We start from the raw sequence: 25,851 nt of genomic DNA, 5'->3' as shown, positions 1-25,851 counted from the left end.
ATTTTATTTTCTAGGGCTCCAAAATCACTGTGGAAGGCGACTGCAGCCATTAAATGAAAATTAATTTTAATTAAGAAATGAAAAGACACTTGCTCCTCGGAAGAAAAGCTTAAGAGAAGAAAAAAATAACCTTACAGTGACCACTGCACATCCTAGTGAGAGGAAGAATCAGACATCTTTCTCTATAAATCCAAGGGTACAAATAGTAAATCATTTGAAAAAGACATGTCAAAAGCCAAGACAGGCCAGAAGCCAGGCCTTTCACATCAAACAGTTGGTCAAGTTGTGAAGGCAAAGGAAAAGTACTTAAAGGAAATCAAAAGTGGTCCTCCAGTGAACACATGCATGATAAGAAAGCAACACTGACCGTCAAGGTCACGTGGTAAACTGATTGAGAAGAAAAAAGAAAGATGCTGAGTAGAATGTGCAATTCAAAGACATCACTTTGCTGCTAAAAGTCCATCCTGTGAAAGCTATGGATTTTCCAGTAGTCATGCACTTATGTGAGTGTCAGACCAAAAGAAGGTTGAGCCCTGAATAAATGATGCTTTTGAATTGTGGTGCTAGATAAGACTCTTGAGAGTCCCTTGGACTGCAAGGAGATCAAACCAGGCAATCCTAAAGGAAATCAATCCTGAATATTCATTGGAAGACTGATGCTGAAGATGAAACTCCAATACTTTGCCTTCCTGATGTGAAGAGCCAAGTCATTGGAAAAGACCCTGATGCTGGGAAAGACTGAGGGCAGGAGGAGAATAGGGCAACAGAGGATGAAATAGTTGGGTGGCATCAGCGACTCAATGGACATGAGTTTGAGCAAACTCAGGAGACAGTGAGAGACAGGGAAGCCTGGTGTGCTGCAGTTCACAGGGTCACAGAGTTGGACAGGACTTAGCGACTGAACAACAAGTCACCATATGTGAACAGCTCAATCAGTGGCCAAAAAGTAACAGTTTATCTTATTTATTTGTAGTAATTCATTATCTATTCTGACTATGATCCTCTGTCAATGGAGAAATAAATCTACTTTTCAAAACAGACATAGTTTGTGCTGTGAAGTCTGGCTTCTCCTTTGAGAGGGGGAGGCATAGAGGAACACAGGAGACTCACTACTGAGGATGCAGATCTTGATGAAATAAAAAACAATTTCATTGCACAAGTTCCAGGATATGTCTTCGGATCCAGGTGTCAGGATTGGGATTGACAGCTAGACTGAATGTTACTTTAAGAGCATTCATTTTATTCTCTGCTTCCACAATAAATGTAGCCGAATCATCAGTTCTATTTAATCCCATAAGGTGGAGAAAGGGTGAAATGTCCCGAGTTCCCTCCTTGATTAGAAAAAGTAACTTGAAGTATTTATGTCTTTTGCAATGGCGAGATACTGACTTAAATATGCATAGTAGGAAATAAAATGACTAAAAGAGGCATTTAAGCATAATATTTTGTTTTATTGAAAATACTCTGAAGTTGTTTCTCTGAACATAGAAAGAATCCCTGAGTCCTGTAATAGCAGATGGTATTTTTTCCCATTATCATCATTTGCAACAATGAGATTGCCATACATAGAAGAGTCTGATTTTTCACAAAATAGAAGAAGACAGAAAGTGTCCTATTTGTGGAGATTTCTTGTTCAAGTAGTTGAATATTTCAGTGCATGGATTCCATCACTTAGCACCAAGAAAAAGAGGTAAAATAGATTGGGGGAAAAAAAGAGACTGAGGAGGCTGTTCACCAGATGTGACAAGAGACATGAGACAATGCAGCCACCTTGTCATCATAACTGGAAGGCAGGCTCTGAATTCCTGGGTGTGATCTCCTGACTCTAAAGTGAACAGCAGGAGAACAAAGGCAGCCAAGCAAAGACTGAGTCCTGAGGCCGACAGAGCACCTGTCAAGCAGGACCACTCAGTGATGGAGTCTCTGGGTCCCCAGGAGGCTGCTGACAGGCAGGCCACAGGCTGAGTCACAACTGCTGCTGCTTCAGGAGCACAGGTCTGGCCTCAGCCCTTCCCACAGTCTCTGCTGTGGGGCTCCTGCCTTGCCTGCGTGACCCAGGCCACTTCCTGTGAGAACAGGCCTTTGGAGTTGGGTCTGCAAAGGCCTTCCCACCCCTTCCTCCTGGGATGAGAGCCCGGCCCCTCTCATCTTGGCCCCTGGGTGGGTCCCCTCCCGGCTGACACATCATGTGGAGCCCCCTGCTGCTCTCAGCCCCTGTGAGTCCTGCCCTCGCCCTGAGTGCCTGCTGTTCTCACACCACCTACTGGGGGCCCTGCCAGCCAGCAGTCTGTGCTCAGTCAGGGGACTTGGTTAAACCCTCTAAGCATCAATAGGCCCTCAGCCTAGTGAAGGCCTCTCCCTTTTCACAATGTCACCTGACAGTGGGGCCCTCTCAGAACTCAGGGCTGAGCTTTCTGAGTTTTGCTCTCAGGTGATATGGGGTCTTATTCACCTGCTCCATTTCCAGGGTGAGGAGATTCAGCGAGGGGCAGGGGTTGGCTGCCTGCACAGGCCAGGCCCTGTGCCCCTGCCTTCCCTCTGAATTCTTCCCTCACTACCTCTTCTTGTAAAGGATACAGGCTATTATGATGCCCATTACGACGAAATGGGAGAGAACCCTGGTGGTGATCCAGGTGATGTGATTGATGGCTGGGGCCGGGGGCTGCACTGTAGAGGGTCCCATGGTCGGTGATGCTGAAAGGAGAGGAAGAGTGAAGCCCTTGTCCAGACCCAAAGCTCGGCAGATGTCTCCTCACCCCCCTGACTCAGGTACCCCTATTGTGCAGACAGTTTACACACATCACATGGAGACCCCTGAGAGAGGTCCCCAGGCGAGATGGGGGGAAGGGAGGAGGCCAGTACTCACAGGGCTCTGACAGCTAATGGGGGAGTAAGGTTTCCAACACAGCCACTCAGTCCTGCTGTGACACAGAGGTGGTGACATGAGGATGAAGTCCTCAGGAGCTGACAGCAGAGGTGGTATTGACAGATTTCCAGAAGTAGGATTGGTGACATTTAAAAGAAAATTCTGGAAAGAGTGTACAGTGAGAAATAAATCCCAGAAATCAAAAAGATGTCTACAGGTTTGGGATCAGCAAAAATCCATGTTCAATCGTCCAAAGGCCTGTGCTGTGAGGCGAGACGTCAGGAAGTGGAAGAGGAAGGAGGATGACAGAGGATCCCGGGTCATTGCTCTCCCAGGACAACTCACCTCTGAAGGATCACTTAGTCAAACACACACACACACACGCACACACACACACACACACACACACACACACACACGAAGGGTGAGTCCATGTCACCATGAGAGGAGTATCACTTTCTCCTCCCTTCTCACTTACCCAAGGTCGTCAACATTTTCTCCCAGTGCACCATGAAATCCTGAAGCCAGGACCGACAGTCTCCCATGGAGACCTTCTTCAAGAAGTCCATCACAGCTCTGTCATTCTCCCACTTTTCTTTCATCCATTTTGCCTCCAGGGTGATCCACTCTCCAGTGTCCGTTCTCCGAATCACAGTGGAGACTCATTAGTCCATTCAAGCCAAATGGCCAGGATCCACTGATGTGTCTGTTATCCTCACAGTGACATGTCATCCTGGCCTGCAGGGTGAGAGGGTCTGCCCCCACCATGGGAAAGAAAGAGCTCAGCCTTTGGGCTTGACAGATTCTTTGCCCCACTTGGGTCCACCTCCCTTGGCCCAGCTAATGTGGCCCTGTGCTCTCCTCAAAGGCCACTTCTTCCACTGGACTACTAGGGAAGGACCAATATCCAATTATACTCTTTACTTACAAACAGTGAATGTAGCTGAGCCCCTAATCTGGCCCTCCTGTACTTCGACTTTCTAACTTACCTGTGACTGTTTGTTTCTCCAGTGTAAAGTCATGCAGTTGGTCCGTGATGTTTCTGAGTGTTTCGATCTGTGTTTCCCAGGCCTTTATGGTTTCACTTCTTCTCCCAATGGACTTGTGAATATGATCTTAGCATGACCACAATCATAGGAGAGATAAAGCTCTCCATCCACCTGGCCTTGAACCTCACACCATGGCTGTCTAGGTCTGGGCTGAGGGTCGACGGTGAAGTTATAGGAAAGAGAGTGAGCGTCTGTGAAGGCAAACCGCAGTGAGGGTGAGGTTGGGAGAAGAAGACCCATAGGCCTCCTCCCCCAGTTCTGTGAGAGCAGAGTACAGCTGCAGGGCTGGGCTGACATAGCAGGACAGCTCTGCCTGCCGCCCCCAGCCCCTCACCAGTTACGACTGAGGAAGACGACGAAGCCTCAGTCAGGCAAGAAGCACCACAACCCTGGATATGCCCCATTTCCACCCTGCTCACAAGCTCCGCACGTGACACTAACCGACACATACGTTTCCCAGGGATGGGCCAGGCTGGTTCAGAAGGAAAGGCCTAAACCCAGAGGACTGTCAGCTTCTCTGTGAGTGTCCTGGGGGAGATGCAGAGGGTGAGGGGGCTGTTCCTGAGGAAGCGGATCACAACCAGTGGGGCTGGGGGTGTGGAGGATGAGCTCAGAACCCAAACCTAGATAAGGGAGAGTTTATAATCACGGGTCACTGGGCTTAGCAAGGCTGGGGAGATGTGGTGATCTCCCACTAGGACAGGTCTTGGAAGCCGGGAGAAAGGCCTGTCCCACACAGCATGAAAGAGAAAGTCTAGAACTTCCGAGGCAGGTAGTAGAGGAGGGGATCCAAGGCTAAGAGAAGTGAATCTGCCAGGGTGGACGTGGTATGAAAGGGCAGGAGAGTGTGCAATCCACCAGCTCCATGGGAAAGCCTGATGGACTCTATGGAGCCTGAGAGGAAAGTGTGGATGAGAAGCATCTCCAATAGCTCAAGGATGACTTGTGCAGGTCAGGGATGGTGGTAGGAGACCGTGTTCCTGTGGGCTTCTATCAGAAATAGGGGTGGAAGTTGTAGAAAAATCAGATTCCAAGTGGGGGGTGCTCTAGGGCAGCAGAAAAGTCGGTGCAGTGGTCAAAGTGGTTAGAGATTCTCAATGCCAGCCAAGGCCTGACTGCAGAGAATATGATGCCGGCTCATAGCATAGGCCGATCCTAAAGGCAAACAGATGGGCAGGAACCTAGATACAAACTGTACCATTGAAAGATATAAAGAGAGACAGAACACAAGGCAATATGATCAGGAAGCCAAAGGCAGCCATCCCTACCAAACACCTGATCCAGGCCCATTTTCTGGATCTGAGCCACTTCTCAGAAGGTATCATCAGAGAAAGAAGCCATGTTCTAAAGAGGAGGGCACTTTCATCACCACATCTAGGGCAAAAGTCCTTCCATTCTTTCCCAAAGAGCAACATGGTTATTCACTGGGGTAAGTGAACCTGCAGAAGCGGAAACTACTCTCACATTCACATTGCACCTAGTGTGGTCCTAATATCAGGCACAGGAAGCGTGGCATCACCATGGTCCCCCAATTGTTGAAGCGATGCTCAGAGTACCAGGCCATCAATGGATAGCAGTCCCAGGTTCTGCTTACAGTGGTTATCACTGGGTCCACAGACCACACAGTGGTCATTTCACATGCCATGGACTTGTGACAGGCATGGAGACCTGAGTAGCTAGTAAATTATTGTGTGGTGAAGGCTACTGTATTAGTGAATTCCAGATTGAAACTTCAGACCCTACCTCCCCAACTGCCAATAGTACATGTACACAATATCCTGGAGGAAATACAGAGACAAGTGCCAAGCTGCAACCTCTCAAGGGCTGCAGGGGTGTGGTCCCTATCCTATTTCCATTTAATACTGCTGTGGCCTTAGGTTTCCTCTAATGGTACAGAAGAAATAATTAAGGCTTCTCGGACCCTAGGTCTCTGCTGCAACCTGCTGTCCCAGCACAAAAGCAGTCACAACTGGCGAACGATGAGCATGGCTGGAGCTGCTTCTTAGGCAGGTGACCCAGCAGAACCAGTGACATCAGAGGTATCTGTGGTCAGAAAGGGGCTACGTGCCATTTTCTACTTGAAGGCTCACAACACAGACCCTAAGTGTTGCAGTGGAGAAAGTCACACCATTTAAACATGGTTCCTGGTGTGGTCCTGGGGCCTGGCAGAGATGAGGCCTCTGGTCATGGAATGGAGTTGCCCATCGTGATGTGGGCTCAGCAACCCCTAATCATTAGTTCAGCTAGGCCAGCTGTCATAGGATAGAAGTGGTTATGTGTTTTGGCATAAGCAGGGCCACCGGGAACAAATAAGACCCATCAGCAGCTGGCCTAGATGTGACACTAGAGTTGTTATATAGCCACTATCCTCTGCTCACACCTGTGGCTTCCCTTATGCCACTTTGGAACAAATAGCTACTCTGTAGCAAAGGAGGGGGCTGGTCATTAGCCCATAACTGCTGGATGGTTTTTATTTTCCTAAGAAAAAGTACTGCATGTTGAAGACAAATCACTCCCAAAACTAGTGAAAGAAAGCAAAACTTTAAAGGTGAATCAACTGCATTACCTTGTAGAATTAAGAAAATAAAAAGCAGTTGGTAGTATGATTGCTAGTCCAAATATGTGTGTTTAAACAATTTAAAAAACTATTTATTTTTTAAGAATATACCTGTACCTCTAAGGCAACTATGTGTAAAAGATTTACACAAACATTTTCAGTTCAAGCTAATAAAAGTGGTATTGAGAAAGTATTCCACATCAGTAAGTCTGTCTTAGAAAGTTCAGATGCTAAAGCATTCCTAAAGCTTGGTGTTCTGAAAGACAAATCTGCTTCTGTGATGCTGGGTGATGTATGTGACTGGCTGGCTCCAAGTGGGCCTCGACAGGCACCGTCCCCCTGACACTGGGGGACTGGGAGAGGAGAGTCAGACACAGGCCGCCAGGGCTGCATGGAACCCTGTGAGACACTGGGCCAGCTGCTGGGACTGGGCTTCTCCTCCGAATCTAAGGCCCAGCACAAGCCATCACAGCAAATGGTCATCAGGACAGTTGATAGGCTGGGCTATTTGATGACCGTCTTTCATATCTCTAAAGAGCCGACATCCGTGTAGGGTATTTGACCCAGAGCCACGAGCTCCTACACTATCACTTTGAAGGCCCACACATCACTAGCACTGGAGAACTAAAATAAATTATTCTTTTAATATCTATCTTTTTTTGGCTGTATTGGGTCTTAGTTGTGGCACTTGGGATCTTTTTGCAGCATGAAGACTCTTAGTTGCAACATGCTGACTTCTTAGTTGTAGCATGTGGGATCCAGTTCCCCGACCAAGGATCGAACCGGGCCCCTTCATTGGGAGTGTGGAGTCTTAGCGACTGGATCACCAGGGAAGTCCGGAGACCTCATTCTTAACCAGACGTTCATGAGCCATCCATTGATCCCACGTTTTCATTGTCCCCCACACAGTGAGAGTCCATGGGGAACAAGACTCTGGAGAGGGGCTATCTGTACTCTTAACTCGAGGTTGTCATCAATGGCAGAGCTCCTAGCAGCCAGGTCTTTGTGGAGAACTTCTCTTCTGACCAGGTAATCCATTCCACAGGCAATATGACCTTGTGGACCAGGTCCTGTTGAGAAATTGCCTGTGGATTATTGGCCTCTACTAATTTGTGCTGGAGGCTTCCCTGGTGGCTCAGACAGTAAAGAATCTGCCTGCAATTCAGGAGACTGGAGTTTGATTCCTGGGTCGGAAAGATCACCTGGAGAAGGGAATGGCCACCCACTCTATTATTCCTGCCTGAAGAACTCCTCGGACAGAAGAGCTTGGCAGGCTACAGTCCATGGGGTGGCAAGAATCGGACAGGACTGACTGACTAATACACACAGAGACACACAATTTGCAATGCTGTGAAAACTATTTACGATTCTCCCAATTCATGTCAGGCAATATCACCAGGGGTTTTCTCTACCTTCTATACACACAAGAGAAATAGGAGGAAGATTTCTGTGATGAAGATCTCACAGCTTGCAACATTCAGTGAGTATTGTCACCTGAATTTCAGAAGCTTAATCTCTGTTTTTACAAATGATTGCTGTTCTTTATTTGGATCTTCTTCATCTACATAAATCCCATGGAAAATATGCCCTAAACTACCTTCTTAGAGTGCATCCTCTCTGTTGATAGAGTTATCCTCTCCTTGGATATTTCGATATCCTTCACCTTAGCTCTGGCCTCCAAAAGAGTGGCACTTCTCAAAACACTCCACTACCCACCCAGGAGGTAGGATAACGGGATGGAAGTACCATTGTTGGGTGTATCTCCTCTCAGATACTGAGTCATCTGGGACATGGCTGAGACAACCCTTGGGAACTACTGGACACTGATGCTGTCTTCCAGTTCAATTCTTGTCATACTGTGAAGGTGCAAAACAGCTAATATTATTACTACAAGAAATATAACTGCACAGCAAACCCCTGCGCTGATATAAAACACACGGGTAGAAGAAGCTGGAGCTGCATGAACAGGATCATAAATAGTTCTGCTTTTTTGTAGCACATTTTCCTTCCTTTCAAATTTTTGAAGAAGGGAAGTTTTTGAAGAATTTACTGTCAAGTTGAGCTGCACTTAGTATCATAACCTCATCATCTACTTTGCAGAAAAGGAAAGCTAGAGCCAAATCACTGATATAGTGCGTGGAAATCCCCCAACCCCGTAGCTCCCCGCACCCCCACCCCAAGCAAGCAGAAATGCTGACCTGGGGCAGGTCCATGAAACTGTCTACCTGGAAACCTGCTTATATTAAACTTGGAGTCTACAGGCCAAGTGAAAGGCAGGACATCTGTTTCGCTGGGCACGAACAGGTTAAAGGATAGACGTAGTGTCCAACAAGATCACTTCTCTAATAAAAAAAGTTCTGCATCTAGACCAATGAGCCAGGGCACCTGGTCCCTGATCAGGAAAAGGCTCACACCCGCCTCCGGGGTCGGGGATGGAGCTGCGCCGCGGAGCCCAGGGGTCGGGGGTGCAGCCGCGCAGCGGAGCCCGGGATCTGGGAACGAACCGCGCCGCGGAGCCCGGGGATCACGGGTGGGGCCGCGCAGCGGAGCCTCGGGGTCGGAGGTGGAGCCTCGCAGCGGAGCCCGGGGTTCGTAGAGGAGCCGAACCACGGAGTGTCGGGAATCCGGGAGGAGCCGCGCCGCGGAGCCCGGGGATCGCGGGTGGAGGCGCACCGCTGAGTCTCGGGGATCTGGGAGGTGCAGCACCGCGAAGCCCCGGGATCGCGGGTGGAGCCGCACTGCGGAGTCTCGGGGGTCACGGATGCAGCCGCGCCGCGGAGCCCAGGGATCGGAGAGGAGCCGCGCCGCGGAGCCCGGGGGCCGGGAGTGGAGCCAGCAGCTGCGGCTCGGACTAGAGCAACTCAAGCACGTTTCATCCGGGAGGGCGCAGCCGCCGCCGCCGCCTGGGCACCCGGGTCTGCTCTGCGTTTATAACTTACCGCCGGGAAAGAGCGCTGGTCCTTCAAGGGCCGGGAGATGAAGGGACCAGAAGGGTCTCTGTTGCACAGGTCGGGGCGGGAGGGTGTGCTTTTCGGGGTGGGTCTGGGTCCCTTCTCCCTGGGAAGGCCGACTGGTCCCAAACGGCCCTGCTCCAGGGCTCCCACTTCCCAGGGGCGGGCTGGACCCTTGGGGGGTTTCAACCGCATTTCCTGCCGCGTCCCGGCCTCCTCTTCTCCCAGCGTCACCTCCCAAACTCCCGGCATTACTACTACACCCAAGGCACCCCTGTTCTGGCCCAGAGAGCCGGCAAGAAGCCGGGAGGGGCCTCCGAGGAGCAAAGGGGCCGAGGGAAGGGAAAGAGGAGGGGGCGGCGGCGACACGCTGCAAGAAGTTTCGCGAAGCCCCACGGACACCACCCCCATCCCCCTTCCCCCATCCAACCTCCTCGCATTCCCCAGCAGGTTCATCCCCGAACTCACCGCTGGACGTCCCGCTAAACAACACAATCAGAAGCAAAACGAGGAAGCCAAGACTGCTCTTGGAGCCACCCATCTCTGCCTTTGCCACCTGGATCCCAATTTTTCAGGAGTGCGAGGCTGCCAAGTAAGAACCCGCGATCCTCTCCCGCTAGCCCGCAGCTGTGGCCTGGACCTCCGCCTCTGCGCTGACTGCCTGGGAGGCCCCTCCGCCAACAGGCCCCGCCCAGGTTACCACTAGGAGGCTCCTCGACCGGGTCTGGGAGGGGAACTCCTGCCAGCTCCCTCACTCACTTGCCTGCCTTCCTGTAAAGCAGCCTACCCGCCTTTTACACCGGGCGCCCACGTACGCTGGTTACAGGAGACTGCAACGCTCTTCCTTCAATTCAGTTCAGTTCAGTCGCTCACTCGTGTCCGACTCTTTGCGACCCCATGGACTGCAGCACGCCAGGCCTCCCTGTCCATCACCAATTCCTGCAGTTTACTCAAACTCATGTCCACTGAGTCGGTGATGCCATGCAATCATCTCATCCTCTGTTGTCCCGTCTCCTCTCGCCTTCAATCTTTCCCAGCATCAGGGTCTTTTCCAGTGAGTCAGTTCTTTGCATCAGGTGGCCAAAGGATTGGAGTTTCAGCTTCAACATCAGTCCTTCCAACGAATATTCAGTACTGATTTCCTCTAGGATGGACTGGTTGGATCTTCTTGCAGTCCAAGAGTCTTCTCCAACACACAGTTCAAAAGCATCAATTCTTCCACGCTCAGCTTTCTTTACAGTTCAACTCTCACATCCATACATGACTATTGGAAAAAACATAGCTTTGACTAGACGGACCTTTGTTGGCAAAGTAATGTCTCTGCTTTTTAATATGCTGTCTAGGTAGGTTGTAACTTTTCTTCCAAGGAGCAAGCGTTTTTTAATTACATGGCTGCAGTCACCACATGCAGTGATTTTGGAGCCCAAGAATATAAAGTCTCTAACTGTTTCCTTGTTTCCCCATCCATTTGCCATGAAGTGATGGGGCCAGATGCCATGATCTTCGTTTTCTGAATGTTGAGCTTTAAGCCAGCTTTTTCACTCTCCTCTTTCACTTTCATCAAGAGGCTCTTTAGTTCTTCTTCACTTTCTGCCATAAGGGTGGTGTCATCTGCATATCTGAGGTTATTGATATTTCTCCCAGCAATCTTGATTCCAATTTGTGCTTCCTCCAGCCCAGCGTTTCTCATGATGGAAGACTCCCGGAGCCAGCCAACCTTCCCGAGCCTCAGCCACAACGGGGTGGTCTTCCCCAACCTGAAGACTGTCCAGCCAGTCCTGTCTTTCTACCGCAGCCCAGCCACTCCGGCCGAGCTGGCCAACACCCCTGGGATGCTGCCCTCCCTCCCTCTGCTGTCCTCATCCATCCCGGAACAGCTGGCTTCGAACGAAATGCCGTTTGACACCCTGCCCAAGAAGAAATCCGGCAAGTCCAGTATGCCCATCAAAATAGAGAAGGAGACTGTGGAGACAGCAGACGAGAAGAGGCAGCCTCTGAGCTCTGACGAAGACATGCCCCTGCAGGTGGTCAGCGAAGACGAGCTGGAGACCTGCAGCCTCCGGTCAGACGGAGCCCCAGAGGAGCTGCACACGCCAGCAAGAAGCTCCGAGAGGCCTCGCCTTGAGGAAGAGAGGCCCTGCTATCTCGGGCCAGGAGTTGAGTCCAGTGGAGCCATCCGCCAGACTCCTGAGCAGGCCATGCACAACTCGGAGAGGGAGACTGGGACTGGGCAGAAGTCAGTGTTGAACACCGTGCCACGGGACGCAGAGGAGGATGGCCATGAACCTCACCTCACAACTCTGCATATAAGTTAAATAAGCAGGGTGATAATATATAGCCTTGATGTACTCTTTTCCCAATTTGGAACCACTCTGTTGTTCCATGTCCAGTTCTAACTGTTGCTTCCTGACCTCCATACAGATTTCTCAAGAGGCAGGTCAGGCGGGCTGGTATTCCCACTTCTTGAAGAATTTTCCACAGTTTGTTGTGATCCATACAGTCAAAGGCTTTGGCGTAGTCAATAAAGCAGAAGTAGATGTTTTTCTAGAACTCTCTTGTTTTTTCGATGATCTTTCTTCCTTACCGTGTTCCTTATCAAATCGGGGCACTCAGGCCAGTCCTTGGAGTTGGGAGGAGACAAGGGACAAAAGAAAATACCAGTTCAGGCCATTGGGTTGGGTCAGTCAGTGGACAAGCTTGTCCCTAAGTATCTGAATAGTCAGGGCATCAGTCGTAGTGAAGAAATCCCACCAGAGTCACCATCTCTTACAGAAAGGGGGACTCCTTGAGGGTGTGAGAGTGCACTTTTGTCTAACACTGGGAAATGAATTGTTCCATGCTGTCAAAGCAAGAGGCTTTTTTTGGGAAGGGGCTACAGGGCAGAGAGCAACAGGGTAAGGGAACCCAGGAGAACTGCTCTGCCACATGGCTTGTAGTCTCAGGTTCTTTGGTGATGGAGTTAGTTTCTGGGTCATCTCTGGCCAATCATTCTGACTCAGGGTCGTCCCTGGTGACAGAAATGTGTTCTGGTGAGCTTTATTGATATTTCTGAGAGTTTATTTATATAGGGCTTACTTTCCCTTTACCCAATTAAATCCAGTTCAGTTACAAATTCATTTCCATGTAAAGACAGAAGCAGAAATCTCCTTGTTTTACTGCTTCGGTTTTAAAAATGCTATTTTTCCTCACTCTGGGGGACCACAGATGGATCAGATGGTTCCTGAGAACCCAGGTGAAAAACTTACATTTTGGAAGGGAGAAATGGAAGTACCCTTTTTTGTTTGTTTTGTTTTTAAAGTCTTCCAAAAGGATTGTGAACAGTGACTGCAGCCATGAAATTAAAAGATGCTTGCTCCTTGGAAGAAAAGCTATGACACACCTAGACAGCATACTAAAAAGCAGAGATATCACTTTGCCAACAAAGGTCCCTATTGTCAAAGCTATGGTTTTTTCAATAGTCATGTATGGATGTGAGAGTCATGTTAGACCATAAAGAAGGCTGAACACTGAAGAATTGATGCTTTTGAGCTGTGGTGTTGGAGAAGACTCTTGAGAGTCCCTTGGACAGCAAGGAAATCAAACCAGTCAATCCTAAAGGAAATCAGTCCTGAATATCATTGGAAGGACTGATGCTGAAGTTGAAGCTCCAATACTTTGGCCACCTGATGTGAAGAGCCAACTCACTGGAAAAGACCTGGGAAAGATGCTGGGAAAGATTGAAGGCAGGAGGAGAAGGGGATGACAGGGGACGAGATGGTTGGATGGGATCACTGACTCAATCGATATGAGTGTGAGCAAGCTCCAGTAAATGGTGAAGGACAAGGAAGCCTGGTTCTTGCAGTCCATGGGGTTGCAAAGAGTCAGACATGACTGAGTGACTGAACAACAAGTAACCCATGCCCACAATTGTAGCAGAGATTTGCAGGAGCAATTGGACAGACGAAAGTACGTAAAACAAAAATGCTTTTAAATTCACTGACTGAGAGAACCTACCAATGACAGAAAATTAACAAACAAGAAACAAAGAGAGGGTCTTACTAGGAAGTGGCCTCTGGAGCACTTTGTCCAGCCCAGCCCAACTCTTCTCTCAAAGGGGCCATGAACCCTTGCCTGAACCTCAAGCCTGAAGTGGGGACACAAAACAAACAAGTGGTGGTGAAAAAGGTGACCCAAAAGGGAGTCTCCTGGATGTAAAAGGAAAGGAGTGTAGATATGAGGACCAAGGGAGAGCAAAAGGGAGGAGGGACAGAAAAGACTGAAAAACGGAAAGGGAGCCATTGCCTTTTCAACCCCTGCACCTGCGGGTGTCTATTTATTCAGGCACCAACCTGCAGGCTTCCAGAAAGGGCCAGTGAGGGAGGGAGCACCCTGTCCACTGCCCACTGGGGTGATCAAGCCCAGAAACCAGCCCCTTGTACATCAGCTGTGGGCCTGCAGCCCAGAGGTGGGATTCTCACCCACGCATAAACCAGCATATAGAAATCTGCCACATCACTGAGTTCCCAATGGGACTTCTCTTGGTGGCAGGAAAATAGAAGTGAGAATATTGGTATGATCAGACGTCCAGCCACTACCTAATAAGAGGTTTGAACCTCTATCATTCTCACAAATCTCCTATGAGGCAGAACCTGCTGGACCAAGACCTGCAGGGTATGAGGTGGGTCTCTCCCACCACCTTGTCACCCATCAAAGTGAACCATTGACAGCCAGAGGGAGCTTTGTCTCCTAAGTTGAGAGGAGTGAGGCTGTCCTTGCCAAGGTCCACTCTGTCAGAAGGATAAGGCAGAGAGAGAAGAGGACAGAGAGAGAAGAAGTGGAGAGATAATAGATGAGGGAAAGGGACAAAGGGTGAGGGGGAGTGCAATGCCTGAATGAAGGCCCTGAGGCCTCCAGGGGCCAGGAAGGCAGACCAACCAAACTGGTGACTTTGAGCCAAGGTTCAGGCGGCCACTGTTCACCACAGGGAAGTTGCACCCCAAGGTCACAGAGATGCCCAGATGCTCTGGCAGAAAGGGGACAGTAGCCCTTCATGGTTGCCACAGAGTATGTTAGCGACCAGGCTTCTTGGCCTCCTTCTTCAATCAGTTCATTCAGTTCAGTTCATTCAGTCGCTCAGTTGTGTCCGACTCTTTGTGACCCCATGGACTGCAGCACGCCAGGCCTCCCTGTCCATCACCAACTCCCGGTGTTTACTCAACTCATGCCCATTGAGTCAGTGATGCCGCAGGGGCAGGGGCTCTGGGTTCGGCAGACTTGGGTATGCTTGGTGCTGCAGACATGGGTATTGCATAAGTCCTCTTGGTGGAGGTCGCCATTAACCCCACCAAAGACCTGCCAGAACGTACACAGGACTGGGGGAATAGACTCTTGGAGGGCACGAACAGAACCCTAATCAATAGAAGTGGATAAGAGGCCAGATAAGAAATTTAGGCGAGGCTTCACTGGGACACATGCTGCAGTGTGAGGGCGCAAGCACAAGCCACAGGTTTCCTTGCTCATTCCCTTGGGGGGAGGGCGGTGGGGGAGGCAGGCTGGTCCCTTATATGGGTGAGGGTAGGGGCAGGTCAAGGCTTAGGACCTGAGGGATGGCTTAGGTGGTCTGCCCACCGTCGTGGCAGTGTCCTGTGCAGGGATCATACCCCGCACCCTGCTTTTCCAGTTGGGTGTTTTATCTTTTCATTCATAATTAAGCCCAACTTGGCATGCATGCAGTTATTTTCAGTCCCTTATAATTGCTTTGTATTTTGTTGCTGGAGGAGATCACTGTCCAGGTGCAAGCACTAGAGCGAAGGTCTACAGATCCTAGGTTTCAAGTCCCAGCAGATTTCACTTGCGCTGTTGGACATGTTTCTCATCCACGCTTTCCTCTCAGGCTCCATGGAGTCCATCAGGCTTTCCCATGGAGCTGGTGGATTGCACACTTACCTGCCCTTTCATACCGTGTCCACCCTGGCAGATTCACTTCTCTGAGCCTTGGATCCCCTCCTGTTCCACCTGCCTTGGAAGTTCTGGACTTTCTCTTTCATGCCAGGTGGGCCAGGCCTTTCTCCAGGCTTCCAAGACCCATCCTAGTGGGAGATCAGCACCATCTCCCTGGCCTTGCTAAGTCCTGTGACCCCTAATTGTGAGCTCTCCCTTCTCCAGCTTTGGGTCCTATGCTCATTCTGCCCCACTGTGATCCTGCTTCCTCAGGAGCAGCCCCCAAAGGCTCCCCATCTCTCCTCAGGACACTCGGAGACATTCTCACAGTCCTCTGTGTTTAGGCCTCTCCTTCTGAGCTGGCCTGGCCCGCCTCTGGAAAAAATTGTGTCAGTTCATGCTAGGTGTGGAGCTTTTGAACAGAGTGGAGATAGGCACATCCAGGGCCGTGTGGTTTTTTGGCCTGATCAAGGCTTCCTCCTCTTCCTCAGCCAGTACCTGGGGTGTGTTTGGGGTGGTGGGGCAGGCGGGGCCGTCCTGCTCTGTCAGCCCAGCCCTGCAGCCTTACTCCACTCTCACATAACTGGGGAAGGAGCCTATGGGTCTTTTTCTCCCAACCTCACCCTCACTGTGTTTTGCCTTCACACATGCTCACTCTCTTTCCTATAATTTGACCATCAATCCTCAGCCCAGACCTGGACAGCCATGGTGTGAGGTTCAAGGCCAGGTGGACGGAGAGGTTTTTCTCTCCTATGACTGTGGTCTTGCTAACATCACGTTCATGAGTCCCCTGGGAGAGAGAATTCTGAAGCTGGGTTCCCTATCATTTTCTGAAAATTAGAGGGGAGCCTGGTTGATATCATATTCAAAAGCAGAGACATTACTTTGCCAACAAAGGTCCGTCTAGTCAAGGCTATGGTTTTTCCTGTGGTCATGTATGGATGTGAGAGTTGGACTGTGAAGAAAGCTGAGCGCCGAAGAATTGATGCTTTTGAAGTGTGGTGTTGGAGAAGACTCTTGAGAGTCCCTTGGACTGCAAGGAGATCCAACCAGTCCATTCTGAAGGAGATCAGCCCTGGGATTTCTTTGGAAGGAATGATGCTGAAGCTGAAACTCCAATACTTTGGCCACCTCATGCAAAGAGTTGACTCATTGGAAAAGACTGTGATGCTGGGAGGGATTGGGGGCAGGAGGAGAAGGGGACGACAGAGGATGAGATGGCTGGATGACATCACTGACTTGATGGACGTGAGTCTGAGTGAACTCTGGGAGTTGGTGATGGACAGGGAGGCCTGGCGTGCTGTGATTCGTGGGGTCGCAAAGATTCGGACACGACTGAGCGACTGAACTGAACTGAACTGGTTGATATATCCCCTAAAAATGTATTGGAGATGATCATTCTGAACAGGACTAACACTAAGAACAACAACCAAAAGGGACGGTAATGAAAGGCTATCTTGATTCCTGATGTCTATTTTTATCTTATGTTCTTTCTTCATTTCCATCCATGGACCAGAGCTCTTCAATTTGTACTATTTACCCAGTTGGGGAGGCTCCCTTTAGTGTTCATTTATCTTTTCCTGAGATTAAAGGTAAATATAAAATATGTTTATAATATCCATATTATAAATATATATTTATATATAAATATATATGTATATACATTAAAATGGTGGATCAGGGGCTTCCCTGGTGGCCCAGTGGTAAAGACTCCATGCTTAGACTGCTAGGGGTAGGGGTTTGATCCCTGGTTAAGGAACAAGATCCTACATGCCTCATGGCACAGCCAAAAAATAAAAATGCTGCATCTCAATTCCTATCCTGGGAAACTAAATTTTAAACCTTAAACTTTAAATATTAAAACTAAAAAATTAATACTTTCCATTAAAGAAAATGCAGCAGTATTCATTAAATTAGAAGTTCAAGGTGACATGAGGAAACAGAGTACAGATTCAAAGGCAGAAAAGACCATTAGTTCCTCAACTACATGATGAAGTGTTTGAGGCAAATGTTGTACTGTCTTCAAGTTTGAAATGCATCAAAAAATAAGATACATTGATCTTATAAAGATACAAACCCTCCAGCACCATGATCTTGGACTGCCTCCCTACAGAACTGTAGAAAAACCTGTGTTTGTTGGGTAAGCCATCCAGTCTGTGGTCCTTTGTATGGCAGGACCAGCTGACTAGTACGGGCTCCTGTGCTGTGCTGGGCCTAGTTGCTCCGTCCTGTCTGACTCTTTGTGACTCCACGTACTAAAGCCCTCCAGGCTCCTCTGCCCACAGGGATTCTCCAGGCAAGAATACTGGAGTGAGTTGCCAGGCCCTCCTCCAAGGGATCTTCCCAACCCAAGGATTGAACCTGGGTCTCTTGCCTTGCAGGTGGATTCTTTACCAACTGAGCTACTTGGGAGCCAAATATAGGCTCCTACCCTCCTACAGAGACTGGGAGATGCCAGCACTATCTCCTTTAATACTTCAGATTCAAAGAGATGGCTCCCAAGGCCCACACTCTAGAGCCTGCAGGCCATAACTGCCAAACCCAATACCGTAACTACTGAACCCCACATGCCTAAGGCCAGTGCTCCACAACAAGAGGAGCCACCTCAATGAGAAGCCCAAGCACTGCAACTAGAGAGGAGCCCCTGCTAGCTGCAGCTGGAGGAAGCCTGCACGCAGAAACATAGACCCAGGGCAACCAAAAAAAAAAAAACAAAAAACTGTAAACAGATGCCACTCCAGTATTATTCCCTGGGAAATCTCTTGGACATAGGAGCCTGGCTGGGTACAGTCCATGAAGTCTCACAGAGTTGGACATGATTTAGGGACTAAACAGCAGCAACAGCAGCAAAGGAAGTTATACCTTATTAGATAATACACAGTAGAAAAGCTCATGTCACATAGACTGGCAAATTAGTATCCTTCACTGACTCCTTTTCCACTAGGTGTATAGCTTGTCTTAGTTCTCATTCTTCCTTTCATCTGGGTGGGTTTGGTCATAGAGTATGCTAGCACATTTAAGTAATAAATGGCCTTAATAAGTCACCTTAAGAGAAAGAAAGAAAGAGATGTCTCCCAGGGCTTTGAGAAAACAGTCCTGAGTTGTAAAACTGGTAGGATAAAAAGTGACAAGATTTTGAGTAAAATGTTCTAAGAAAAGGGAAGTTAGAGGCCTAGAGCCTGGAATGAGCTCAAGCTTCATCTAAAGTTTCAGTTCAGTTCGATCGCTGAGTCATGTCCGACTCTTTGAGACCCCATGAATCGCAGCACGCCAGGCCTCCCTGTCCATCACCAGCTCCCAGAGTTCACTCAGACTCATGTCCATCAAGTCAGTGATGTCATCCAGCCATCTCATCCTCTGTTGTCCCCTTCTCCTCCTGCCCCCAATCCCTCCCAACATCACAGTCTTTTCCAATGAGTCAACTCTTCACATGAGGTGGCTAAAGTACTGGAGTTTCAGCTTCAGCATCATTCCTTCCAAAGAAATCCCAGGGCTGATCTCCTTCAGAATGGACTGGTTGGATCTCCTTGCAGTCCAAGGGACTCTCAAGAGTCTTCTCCAACACCACACTTCAAAAGCATCAATTCTTCAGCACTCAGCCTTCTTCACAGTCCAACTCTCAAATCCATACATGACCACAGGAAAAACCACAGCCTTAACTAGACGGACCTTTGTTGGCAAAGTAATGTCTCTGCTTTTCAATATGCTATCGAGGTTGGTCATAACCTTCCTTCCAAGGAGTAAGCGTCTTTTAATTTCATGGCTGCAGTCACCATCTGCAGTGATTTTGGAGCCCCCCAAATAAAGTCTGACACTGTTTCCACTGTTTCCCCATCTATTTCCCATGAAGTGGTGGGACTGGTTGCCATGATCTTCGTTTTCTGAATTTTGAGCTTTAAGCCAACTTTTTCACTCTCCACTTTCACTTTCATCAAGAGGCTTTTGAGTTCCTCTTCACTTTCTGCCATAAGGGTGGTGTCATCTGCATATCTGAGGTGATTAATATTTCTCCTGGCAATCTTGATTCCAGCTTGTGTTTCTTCCAGTCCAGAGTTTCTCATGATGTACTCTGCATAGAAGTTAAATAAGCAGGGTGACAATATACAGCCTTGACGGACTCCTTTTCATATTTGGAACCAGTATGTTGTTCCATGTCCTGTTCTAACTGTTGCTTCCTGACCTGCCTACAGATTTCTCAAGAGGCAGGTCAGGTGGTCTGGCAGTTTAGTCCAGCTAAAGAAAGATTAAGGTTACCCTGGTCACACTTCTCAAAATAAAGCCAGTGGAAACCACACAGCAACTCACATTAAAGAAGAAAAAGTCCTCAATAGTCAGGATAAAGGAGGTCATACCAAAGTCTCCAGAATGTCAATAAGATACAGAGTAGGAAGTGATCACATGATGATAATGATAAAAATAAAAGGTGAGTTTGATTCTGATATTTGCACAGACAAAAAATGTGGGTTGAAACTTCACTTCTGTGTTAGAATAGAGGAATATTCCTCTATTATAAATCAGTAATAATAATAGGAATATTGTAATATTCCTCTATTATAAAACAGGAATATCCTGTTCCCTGACAATATTTCAGCCCATAATTTTACCATCTATTGATGATCCTGGACTGATAACATATTCATTAACACTAGAAAACTAGCAGTAACTGAACATTTAATCATTCAATAAATATTTATTGGGCTCTTGCTGAGAAATGGGAACTTGGCAGGCATGGAGACAGCAGCTGCCCCTGTTGAGCATCTCCTCACACAGTGTGGCCAGGATCTCTCTCTGTGTCAGTCACACTCTTCATCTGAACCATGGAGCACAGTAATTGAGTTCAGTGACTATTTCCTCAATTCATCCCACAAGGATGGCACGTAGCCAGAACCAGTTTTAGATATGTGTATGATAAGTTAATTCACTACACACTGTGAAATTAACTCCATACAGCAGTTCTTCCAATTAACTAGATTGATGAAATCAGATGGAAGGGGGTTCAGTTATTTTGAGAAATCATTTTCTAGGTGTTGAGTATAGACCGTGGGAAAGTATATGACCAGGGAGTCCAAGCCAGAATTCCCTCTTCTCCTCCTGCTTCTGTCACACCTGAGACAGGCTGGGACCTGGACAAAGGTCTCATGAAGCATAAAAATGCAAAGACACTATAAAGGGAGAAAAAGTGCTGCATGTATGCACAGTTGGGACAAATTATGAGCAACAAGATACAATAAGATCAAACCCCAGCTGCCACTACTGAGGTGTTGGGAGCAAAAGCAAGGTAGTGAGTATAAGCCGACACACAGCACCACCAACGGGGTGGGCAGACCACCTAAGCCACCCCTCCTGCCTGACCCACGGATCCGCCCCCACCCTCACCCCACATAAGGGACCAGCTTGTCCCCCTCAGGATCGAGCGAGGGAACTTGTTTCCCTTCCCTCAAACTGTAGCAGGAATTCTGATGAAACAGAGCGGGACCCTATGGTCCTTGCCCCACCATGTCTTCAGCCTGCCTTTTGTCTGTGGAAAAGCTTTAGCCACACACTAAGCTTAATCAGAGAAGTGGGAAAATGCAGAAACTAGGGAAAGTAGTCAAAGGAGACCAAATAAGAATAATGTAGTCATTAAGCGTAGTCAAGGACTTTGAGGTCCTTCTCAAGGGCTATTGATAATATTCTGAGCTCTATCCTGTGAGCTGTCTTATAGATACATAAATTCCCACCAGTTGGAAGAAATTAGCTACATGATGACCAGACTGTAGCCATGATACAAGCTGCCACAATTCCAAGAATTGTCCTCAAGGAGATGAGAACAAACCAACCATGGAACCAAAGATTAATTGTCCTTGAAACAATCAAGATGACTCTGGTCAGACCATCCATGACCAATTTGGAGATGACTGTCAGAGCTGACTGTGCTGTTTCTGCATGCAGCCCCGTCCCTCTGTCTATAAAAGTTCTTGCCCACTTATTGTCAGTTGAGGGGAGTCAGCCTTTGGACAGATGTCCATCCTTCCCACACCCCGCTCACCTCCATTTGTTTAGTCGCTAAGTGTGTGACTCTTTGTGACCCCATGGACTGTAGCCTGCCAGACTCCTCTGTCCATGGGATTTTCCAGGCAAGAATACTGGGGTGGGTTGCTATTTCCCTCTGCAAGGAATCTTTCTGATCAAGAGAGTGAACCCATACCTCCTGCATTGACGGGTGGATTCTGGGCAGATTCTTTACCACTGAGCCACAATGGAGGTCCCCTACCCGCTTCCCCTCCACCATTGCTGGCATCGAAAATAAGGCAAACTTTCCTTTCCATCAACATGACCTCTCTAATGGCTTTTGAGCGGGAAGCAGCCAGACCCTAGTTTCAGGAACACCAATAAAACCTAGCCTGAATTGCTCGTCTGGCCTCTTATCAATTTCTATTGATTAAATAACCGAGAGGAGGTACCCCACGTCCACGGTAAGGAGCAGCGGCTGTGCTTTGCTGGAGCAGCCATGAAGAGATACCCCACATCCAAGGTAAGAGAAATCCAAGTGAGACCATAGGCACTAAGAGAGGGCATCAGAGGGCAGACAGACGGAAACCACAATCACAGACAACTAGCCAATCTGATCACACGGACCACAGCCTTGTCTAACTCAGTGAAACCAAGCCATGCCATGTGGGGCCACCTAAGACGGGCATTGACAGGTGGATCTGGGCAGATTCTTTACCACTGAGCCATCATGGAAGTCCCCTACCCTCTTCCCGTCCACCACTGCTGGCATCCAAAATAAGGCAAACTTTCCTTTCCATCAACGTGACCTCTCTAATGGCTTTTGAGTGGGAAGCAGCCAGACCCTAGTTTGGTCATGGTGGAGAGGTCTGACAGAATGCGGTCCACTGCAGAAGGGAATGGCAAGCCACTTCAATATTCTTGCCTTGAGAACCCCATGAACAGCATGAAAAGGCAAAAAGACAGGACACTGAAAGATGAACTCCCCAGGTTGGTAGGTGCCCAACATGCTACTGGAGATCAATGGAGAAATAACTCCAGAAAGAATGAAGGGATGGAGCCAAAGCAAAAGCAACACCCAGTTGTGGGTGGGACTGGTGATAGAAGCAAGGTTTGATGCTGTAAAGAGCAAGATTGCATAGGAACCTGGAATGTCAGGTCCATGAACCAAGGCAAATTGGAAGTGGTTGAACAGGAGGTGACAAGAGTGAACATCAACATTCTTGGAATCAGCAAACTAAGATGGACTGGAATGGGTGAATTTAACTCAGATGACCATTATATCTATTACTGTGGCCAAGACTCCCTTAGAAGAAATGGAGTAGCCAGAATGGTCAACAAAAGAGTCTGAAATGCAGTACTTGGATGCAATCTCAAAATGACAGAATGATCTCTATTTGTTTCCAAGGCAAACCATTCAATATCACGGTAATCCAAGTCTATGCTCTGACCAGGAACGCTGAAGAAACTGAACAGTTCTATGAAGACCTACAAGACCTTTTAGAACTAACACCCAAAAAAGATGTCCTTTTCATTATAGGGGACTGGAATGCAAAAGTAGAAAGTCAAGAAACACCTGGAGTAACAGGCAAATTTGGCCTTGGAGTACAGAATGAAGCAGGGCAAAGGCTAATAGAGTTCTACCAAGAGAATGCACTGGTCATAGCAAACACCCTCTTCCAACAACACAAGAGAAGACTCTACACATGGACATCACCAGATGGTCGACACTGAAATCAGATTGATTATAGTCTTTGCAGCCAAAGATGGAGAAGCTCTATACAGTCAGCAACAACAAGACTGGGAGCTGACTGTGGCTCAGATCATGAACTCCTTATTGCCAAATTCAGACTGAAATTGAAGAAAGTGGAGAAAACCACTAGAACATTCATGTATGAACTAAATCGAATCCCGTATGACTATACAGTGGAAGTGAGAAATAGATTTAAGGGACTAGATCTAATAGATATAGTGCCTGATGACCTATGGACTGAGGTTCGTGACATTGTACAGGAGACAGGGATCAAGACCATCCCCATGGGAAAGAAATGCAAAAAAGCAAAATGGCTGTCTGGGGAGGGTAACAATAGCTGTGAAAAGAAGAGAAGTGAAAAGCAAAGAGAAAAGGAAAGATATAAGCATCTGAATGCAGAGTTCCAAAGAATAGCAAGGAGAGATAAGAAAGCCTTCTTCAGTGATCAATGCAAAGAAATAGAGGAAAACAACAGAATGGGAAAGACTAGAGATCTCTTCAAGAAAATGAGAGATACCAAGGGAACATTTCATGCAAAGACGGGCTCGATAAAGGACAGAAATGTTATGGACCTAACAGAAGCAGAAGATATTAAGAAGAGGTGGCAAGAATACACTGAAGAACTGTACAAAAAAAGATCTTCATGACTAAGATAATCACGATGGTGTGATCACTCACCTAGAGCCAGACATCCTGGAATGTGAAGTCAAGTGGGCCTTAGGAAGCATCACTACAAACAAAGCTAGTGGAGGTGATGGAATTCCAGTTGAGGTCTTTCAAATCCTGCAAGATGTTGCTGTGAAAGTGCTGCACTCAATATGCCAGCAAATTTGGAAAATTCAGCAGTGGCCACAGGACTGGAAAACGTCAGTTTTCATTCCAATCCCAAAGAAAGGCAATGCCATAGAATGCTCAAACTACCACACAATCGTACTTATCTCACATGCTAGTAAAGTGATGCTTAAAATTCTCCAAGCCAGGCTTCAACAATACATGAACCGTGAACTTCCAGATGTTCAAGCTGGTTTTAGAAAAGGCAGAGGAACCAGAGATCAAATTGCCAACATCCGCTGCATCATCGAAAAAGCAAGAGAGTTCCAGAAAAACATCTATTTCTGCTTTTTTCTTTTTACTATGCCAAAGGCTTTGACTGTGTGGATCACAATGAACTGTGGAAAGTTCTGAAATAGATGGGAATACCAGACCACCTGACCTGCCTCTTGAGAAACCTGTATGCAGGTCAGGAAGCAACAGTGAGAATTGCACATGGAACAACAGACTGGTTCCAAATAGGAAAAGGAGTCCGTTAAGACTGTATATTGTCACTCTGCTTATTTAACTTCCGGCGAAGGCAATGGCACCCCACTCCAGTACTCTTGCCTGGAAAATCCATGGATGGGGGAGCCTGGTAGGCTGCAGTCCATAGGGTCGCTGAGGGTCAGACACAACTTCACTTTTACTTTTCACTTTCATGCATTGGAGAAGGAAATGGCAACCCACTCCAGTGTTCTTGCCTGGAGAATCCCAGGGGTAGGGGAGCCTGGTGGGCTGCCGTCTATGGGGTCGCACAGAGTCGGACACGACTGAAGCGACTTAGCAGCAGCAGCAGCAGCACTCCTTGGAAGGAAAGTTATGACCGAGTGAGACAGAATATTAAAAAGCAGAGACATTACTTTGTCAACAAAAGTCCGTCTACTCAAGTCCTTGGTTTTCCCAGTGGTCATGTATGGATGTGAGAGTTGGACTATAAGGAAAGCTGAGGGCCAAAGAATTGATGCTTTTGAACTGTGGTGTTAGAGAAGACTCTTGAGAGTCCCTTGGACTGCAAGGAGATCCAACCAGTCCATCCTAAAGGAAATCAGTCCTGGGTATTCATTTGAAGGACTGATGTTGAAGCTGAAACTCTAATATTTTGGCCACCTGATGTGAAGAGCTGAATCACTTGAGAAGACCCTGATGCTGAGAAAGATTGAGGGCAGGAAAGATTGAGGGACGACAGAGGATGAGATGGTTAGATGGCATCACGGACACAATGGACTCTGGGAGTTGGTGATGGACAGGGAGCCCTGGCGTGCTGTGGTTCATGGGGTCACAAAGATTCGTACACGACTGAGCAACTGACCTGAATTGATGATCTGTGCACAGAGCTCCTTCTGGTCCCTTCATAGTATTGATGAACTGAAGTAGGTCCCTTCCCTACTGCTCTCTGCCTTGAAGGACCACCAGGTCCCTTCCCTACTGCCTCTGGTCCCTACTTCCTACTGCTGAAGGAAGTAGGCCCCTTCCCTACTGCTCTCGGCCATTGAAGGACCAGCAGGTCCTTCCTTACTTCTCTCTGGTCCCTTCTTACTACTGCTGAAGAGATGTACGTCCCTTCTCTACTGCTCTCTGGTCGCTTCTTACTCCTGCTGAAGGGAATTAGGGTCCCTCTCCTACTGCTCTGGGCCTTTGAAGGACCAGTGCTCTTTATGATGGATCAGTTAACACCGGCAGGGTGGCCGGGGTAGGAGTTATTCATCTTTCAAGGGCTCAAGCCAGGTGGGCAGCAGCAAGTGACCTAGTTTCCTTCTCCTGGGCGGTGGAGGTGGGCGCTCACAGCAGGATGGATGTGCAGGGCGGTCTCCCTGGGATGGGGATCCGGCAGGCTGCCGCTGGTACCGCTCGGGTCCGCTAGGTGGCCTAGGTGCCCGGGGCCGTCCTCTGCAACCCCCCCCAAGAAACTCCCCAACCTCCAACCCCCCATCTCTTCCCCTCCTTTTTTTTTG

The 25,851-nt window shown here is 48.2% G+C and overlaps 2 pseudogenes; one reads left to right on the top strand and one right to left on the bottom strand.

Annotated features, from left to right (window-relative positions):
- Positions 1–2,942: 2,942 nt before the first annotated feature.
- On the bottom strand, positions 2,943–9,973 carry LOC113898542 (annotated as a pseudogene).
- A 1,051-nt stretch (positions 9,974–11,024) lies between these two features.
- LOC113898754 overlaps positions 11,025–25,851 on the top strand; it is a 35,654-nt pseudogene continuing 20,827 nt past the window's right edge.

The sequence above is a fragment of the Bos indicus x Bos taurus genome, chromosome 9 (genome assembly GCF_003369695.1).
Source record: "Bos indicus x Bos taurus breed Angus x Brahman F1 hybrid chromosome 9, Bos_hybrid_MaternalHap_v2.0, whole genome shotgun sequence".
NCBI classification, from domain to species: Eukaryota; Metazoa; Chordata; class Mammalia; order Artiodactyla; family Bovidae; genus Bos; species Bos indicus x Bos taurus.
This window is presented reverse-complemented; position numbering and strand designations above follow the sequence as displayed.